At 40.3% G+C, this 6,840-nt stretch overlaps 1 pseudogene; it reads right to left on the bottom strand.

Annotated features, from left to right (window-relative positions):
• Positions 1-1,170: 1,170 nt before the first annotated feature.
• On the bottom strand, positions 1,171-3,627 carry LOC117712390 (DNA-directed RNA polymerase III subunit RPC6-like; annotated as a pseudogene).
• Positions 3,628-6,840: the final 3,213 nt, after the last annotated feature.

Raw genomic sequence — 6,840 nt, 5'->3', positions numbered from 1 at the left:
AGATTTTTGTTGAGTAACTTACTAAAAAATGACTTTCTAAAAAATGTTATTTTTACTTATATGAATACAGCATTCTTTTACAGGTAGTTGTGAGATACCATGTGGTTGCTGGGAATTGAACTCAGTATCTCTGGAAGAACACTCAGTGTTCTTAACCCCTGAGCCATCTCTCTAGCCCAAAAAGTGACTTTTTAAATTAAGAAAATACATTTATTTATCATGATTCTAAAAGCTGGGAAGTATGTGGTACTGGTAGATTACTGTTTGATGAAGGCTGGGCTTCCTTATTCTTTTCCTGTGTTCTCCCATGACAGAAGGGCAACGGAATACTTTGGGTCTCTTCTATATAGGCCCTAATTCCACTCATGAGAATTCTGTACTCATGATATGTCACCTTCCAAAGGTCTTACTTATCACATTCTACACAGGGATTAATTTACAAAAATTTGAATTTGGTGCCAGTGTTAGAGAAGGCCACACTATATTCATGGAATGAGAATGTGGAAAAAAAATACTGGCAAATAATACAATTAAGCCATACAGAGAAATTTATAGCCTTAACAATAAAGGAACAGTTAGATTTTTCCCTTTAGGGTGAAATGTCAGTGATCCAAAAGCATGTCCTGGACAACAGCATTTGGGAGCAAGGTCAGTATAGCAGAAAGTGCATTAATGAAGCGAAGAGGGATTGACAATGTGGAAAAGGGTTACCTTACCACGCAGCCTCCGAGCTGGCACATATGCCCATCATCAGCTGTTCCTATCTGCACCACATGTGATTTCTTCTCAGTGAAACCCAAGGAAAAACAAATGGAAATGGTGGCAATAAAGCTGATCTAATGTTTTCAATGAAAATCTTAGTAAGAAACTCAAGTGAACATCTTCCCATTCTAGCTGTTATCTCAGTATTGGTCATTATAGGTTTGTTGGCTTCTTTTCCTTGGTCTTCCAGAGTTTCAAGGTATTCTACTTATGAACGAAAGACTTACCTATTAAGCTTTATTAAACTTAATTTGCTTTGTATTTTGTCTTCACAAATAAATGTTTTTATAGCAAGTCAGTATCCATTTTCATGAAGCATGTTTTCAAAGAAATGTGACACTCCATCATGAATTATTTGCTCTCCAAGTAATTAATTTGCCAACTGTAAGTATAGTTCAAAGCTCTCTATTAAAATTTGAACCACTTTGTTAGGCAAATTTAATTAGCTGTTGAAAGCTTACACCTTCATGGCAGTCATTAAAATTTGGGTAGAGTTTACAGAGTGTCCGGACCAAGCCTGTAGGTTGGAGCAATGGGTTGACTGTCCTGAACAGTTTCACGTAGCCATTTGCCAACAGGGCCATACTTCACAGCCACGAGAGTCATCTCCACTTTTCCTTTATAAATGTCTTCAAGATGGTTTCAGTGTCCTCTATGGACAATCTATCTTGCTGATGCCGTTCACAGATACTTTCATACTTCCGTGTGATGAAGCTAATGAACTGTCTCTTGGTATTGTTGGATCTTTTTATTGGATGTGTCTGCTTTGATTTGTAGAATCTGAAACACTGCTGTTTAAGCGCTTCAACAAATTCAGTTTCAAAATCCTGGTCAGTGTATCTGTTCTCAACAGTTACTTATGGGCTATATAGGCTGGCCTGCCTCAGCCTCAGATTACAGAGCTTAAAACCTTTTTTCTTTTTAAAATTTTTTTTGCGACTGTTACAGACTTTAAAGCTTTGATAAGCTTTTTACTTCCCAAATTTTTGAGAATTTTGTTGATTTATGTTAGTGGCAAGTCACTTTTGTATCAAATATCTCTGCTTCACATTCCTTTATTTCTTGCATCCTCCATGATTTGATAGACTAGTTTTTCCTGGTTATCAGACCCCTTCATTTTGTTAGCATCCTGAGAATTCTTTATTCTATATAGAGGCCTGTATCACTTATTAAAAGATCCAACTGACCCATGGACATCAGCCTACTGATGGCCACTCTCATTGTTTTGCTCTATGTGTGGCATTTCATTTTAGATTATTTGATCTGTGATTCTATAAGGGAATTGATAGCATAATTCTCTGATCCATGTCTTGCAGCTGCACCTTCATCTTCACTTTGGCCAAGAGGAGTGGAGATATTTCTGTGGAGTGTGCTGGAAGTCCTGGGGGAAGCACACATGCACCGGGCAGGCAAGGGGCATCACAAAATGAAACTGGTTTCTAGGATATGTACGTTTGGCTTTAGTAGATGATGTCGAATGGGCTTCTAAAGCATTTACAGAGATTTACATTCCTGTTCCCAGTGTATGGAGATATGAAAGGCTCCACATCACCATTATTCCACAAGGTCTACCTTTGTAAGTCTAGTGAACGTGATAGGTACAGTGTAGTCATAGTTCATTAGGGTTTGCATTTCTCCTATTACTAATGAAGTTGAGAACCTCTTCATGTTATTAACACTTCTGTGACATGCTTATCCAAGCTCACACTTAGTATTCTATATGTGTGCGTGTGAACTTTTAGTAACATGGGTATAATTTCCAAATCTAGCTATAAATCACCTATGACTTATATGCAATCTATTTTTCCTGTTTTTAGTTTTATTATTTTATGATGTTATTTTATGGTGATGTTGGTCAAAACCAGGGCTTTGCACATGGCAGTTAAGTATTCTACTGCTCAAAAACATCCTTAGCTTTAAGGTGTCTTTTGATGGGCAGAATTTTAAAATGGTTTTAAAACTGTTCTGTGTGCATGATTATGTGTACGATTAATATGTATGTAAACCAATACAATAACTACATGTGTGGGTGTACATATCACGGACATGTATGGAGGTCAGAGAACCACTTTGTGGGTCCAGGGTCCAGTTCTTTTCTTCCACTTTTACTTAGGTTCTGAAGGTTGAACTCAAGCTATCAGGCTTACTCATTAAGTTGTCTCTCTGGTCTGAAATTCATTCTCATTCTCATTCTCTCTCTCTCTCTCTCTCTCTCTCTCTCTCTCTCTCTCTCTCTCTCTCTCTCTCTCTCTCTCTCTCTCTCTCTCTCTCATAACCATAAAGAAAAACCCAAAGATCAGAACAAATAAAAACCAACATGACAAAAAATAAAACAAAATGTACACACACACACACACACACACACACACACACATACATACACACACAATGGAGTCTGTTTTGTGTTGGGCAGTTCTTCCTGGACATGGGGTATGCCATGAAGTGTGTTTGATACCATGACACTTGGAGAAAATTTTCAGTCTTACAGCATGAATCCATTGCAGATAGCTTTCTGGTTAGGTATGGTACTTTGTGTCCACTTCCTCTTCCCAGTGCTAAGATTTTTGTCTAGTTTGAATCTCTGAAGGTCTTGTGTGTGATGACACAGTCTGAGTTCATGTGTGTATCAGCCCCATTCTTTCCGGAAGGCAATGTTCCTTGGAGTCATTTCCTATCTCTGGCTCTTATAATCATTCTGCATCCTCTTCTGCACTGATGCCCAAGGCTTGGGGGCCATGTTTGATAAAGACATCCTATTTAGGGTTGAGTGCTCCAAGATGTTTCACTTTCTGCATATCACCCAGTTGTGGTCTCAGTGTTAATTACTTTCTACAGCAAGAACTACCTTTTCTAATAAGAGTTGAGTGGTGTACTGATCTACTGGTATAGTAGTATGCTATTTGGAGTTATTTTATTACTATGTTGTGTTAACAGAATAACAGTACTAGGTTTTCTTCTAAGGCCCATGATCTATCTAGTCTCCAATCAGATAGAGTGGACATTAAATCTAGTGTGTGTGTGTGTGTGTGTGTGTGTGTGTGTGAAGGTTGGTACCTCCTTTAACAGTTTTAAAACTTCTGCCTCATTATATCTTGTAGGCAAGTTGCTATTGTAGGCCACAGAGTTTGTATCTGGGTGAAACTGACAATTATTTTTCCCCTCTGGGAGACATTTAAGCTTCAAATTGCAACAGTAACCATTAGATTGTTAAGAACATAAAAAAGGAAGACCAGCATAATGGCACTCTCTATTTTTTTTAAAAAAATTGGATATTATATTTACATTTCAAATTTTATCCCCTAACTCCCCTTCCCCCCACCACCCAGGAACCTCCTATCCTATCCCCCCTCCTCATGCTTCTATGAGGATGTGCCCCCACCTATCCCCCACTCCCACCTCTCCACCCTCGAATTCCACCCCCCACCCCCCCACCCCCGCCTTTCGGTGTTCATCCTTCATGGGACCAAGAATCTCCTCTCCCACCTATGCCCCACAAGGCCATCCTCCCCTTCATGTACAGATGGAGTCATAGGTCCCTCCCTATGTGCTCCCAGGCTGTTGGTTTAGACCAACCAGGCTCTGGTTGGTTGGCACTGTTGCTCTCCTCTTGGGGCCACCAACCCTTTCAGCTCCTTCAGTCCTCTAGCTTCTCTATTGGGAAATCCTTGATCAGATCAGTGGTTAGCTGTGAGCATCGGATAAAGGCACTCTCTTAACCTTAGTATGTGTGATACAAAGGCAGATGGATCTCTTTGAGTTTAAGGGCAGCCTAGTCTGCAACAGTGAGTTCCAGAAAACCAAGGGTTACACAATGAAGTCTCGTCTAAATTAAAAAAATATATAGCAGAATGTTTTCTGAAATTATCTTACCTTCATTAGTGATGAATAATAATATTTGATATTATTCCCATCTATGAGTTGTCTTAATGTTTTCAACCTATCTGGAAATTTTTGTTGATCTCTTAGTGTCTCTTTTTGTACTAGCTTCTTGTGACTGCTATAGCAAAGTACCATAAACTCGCTAGTTGAAACTAATACATTTGTTTGAAGTTGTGGGGACAGAGATCCTAAATCAGTGCCACTGGACTTGACTCAAGGTGTGGGGAATGTGTTCCCTCTGAAAGCTTCAGAAGAGAATTTGTTCTCTATCCTTGCCAGTTTCTCCTGGCCACCAGCATTCCTTGGTTTGTGGTCCATCACTGCCATCTCTGTTTTCATGGTTATATTGCCTTTTTTTTTTTTTTGTCTGATACAACTCAGATTCCACTTCTTGCTTATAAGGATATATGTGAAGGATTTGAAGTCTCACTAGATAGTCTTCTTGTCACTATATATTTAATTACATCTTTAAATTATGTCTTTTATTTTTATCTAAATTACATAGGCTAATATTTGCTAAGGAGGCCATGATATCTTTATGTGATGTAGCCCACAAAACTCTTCCTTCAGACTAAGTCCCATAGGTTTGTTCACTTCTGTATCCTCGAAGCTCAGAAGAGTTATGACAAAAGCATCAACCACTAATACTTGAAAGAGTAAACATTATTGAGTCACCTTAAACAACTTTAGTGTGGGGCATTTTGGTTTGATTTGAGAAGTCATGCATGGTAGAGCAATGGTATTTGGAGGCAGTTAGTTGGAATTTGCAGTGGGAAAGTAGGAGAGATTACTCTAAGGACTAGATGTTACCCATCTAGTCTAGGTGTTTCATGAATGAACACACTCCTCGAATGTGGAGGTATTAAAATACAGTTTGAATAAGACTGAATGGCTATGTTAAAGTCAGTGTTGCAAAGATCCCCGATTTCATTTCAGCCTGGGATTCTTCCCACAACTTTCTTTTTTTATTCTTTGAAGGGGTCTAGTACCTGATCGGGTCATGAGGACTGTATCTGAGAATCCAATTACATTTTTTGTATTTTGTGGATTAGTTCTATTCTCCCTTCGGATTGTTTCTTGGAAGTGTTCAAGGCTAACAGTCTTAGACACAAGAAGATCTTGCCCCTTTTTACTTTACCAAAAAAATGGCTTTAAGTTTTTTTTAAAGATTTATTTATTTATTGTATGTATATGAGTACACTGTAGCTGTCTTCAGACACACTAGAAGAGGGTGTCAGATCACATTGCAGATGGTTGTGAGCCACCATGTGGTTGCTGCAAATTGAACTCAGGACCTTTGGAAGAGCAGTCAGTGCTCTTAACTACTAAGCCATATCTCTCCAGCCCAGCTTTAAGTTTTTAAACTCTCATTTATACCCTCTCAACTTGTCAGAGATATTTAAAATACTGTTAGCACACAACTGTTTTCATTTTATATAGCAGCATTGTTCTACGGAACTTTATACACAACGGTTTTCCTTCAGCAAACTACTCTTGTGAGATCCCGAAGATACAAAAGGCAAAGGAGGCCCTGGTTCTAGTGTGGATGGTTGTTTTAACTTCATGGGAACCCTAGGGTTCCCTAGCCACTCTGAGGCTTGCTGCTTGGAGGTAAAGACTGGCCAGTAGGATGGTGCTCGCTTCACTCAATTCTGCCTTACTAATGAAATTTGGAGTCTGGGCTGTATGGGAAGCGAAGAGTTAGAGGGTAAAGGAGGACCCAGCACCAGAGTCCCAGGACATTCCAAGGCTACAAAAACGTCTTCCCCTCCGCTGAGTCCTTAGCAGTTTCCAGCTGCTCCACTGGCAAGCCAACCTCCGTGTGTGTGCTCACCTTTGCCCGCAGGAAGGATCCTCTGCACCAGCAGCCCAAAGCGTCCCTGGCTGCCCAGAGACAGACCCCGCCCCTTTGCCGCTTCCAGGCTCCAGGTTTCCATGGCAACCGAACCGCACCATGCTCCCGCCCCCTTGGACTAATTCACTCATGTGCGTTATGTTCTCAGACTTCATGGAAACAAGAAAGAAGGACGGGACGCCCGAGATCTACTATGCTCTAATGTCGTTTCACTTCACTGTAAAAAAAATGCTTGCTTTTGTCTCCTAGCCGATGTCAGCGGCGAGCAGACCGGGACACCGGGTCTGCTTCTACGTACTCCCCCATCGCGGCGTGATGGTTAGAGCGGGGGCGGGGTGTCTAGT

This window comes from Arvicanthis niloticus, chromosome 7 (genome assembly GCF_011762505.2).
Source record: "Arvicanthis niloticus isolate mArvNil1 chromosome 7, mArvNil1.pat.X, whole genome shotgun sequence".
Taxonomy (NCBI): domain Eukaryota; kingdom Metazoa; phylum Chordata; class Mammalia; order Rodentia; family Muridae; genus Arvicanthis; species Arvicanthis niloticus.
The sequence above is the reverse complement of the archived record's forward strand: the minus strand, read 5'-3'. Positions and strand labels throughout refer to the sequence as shown.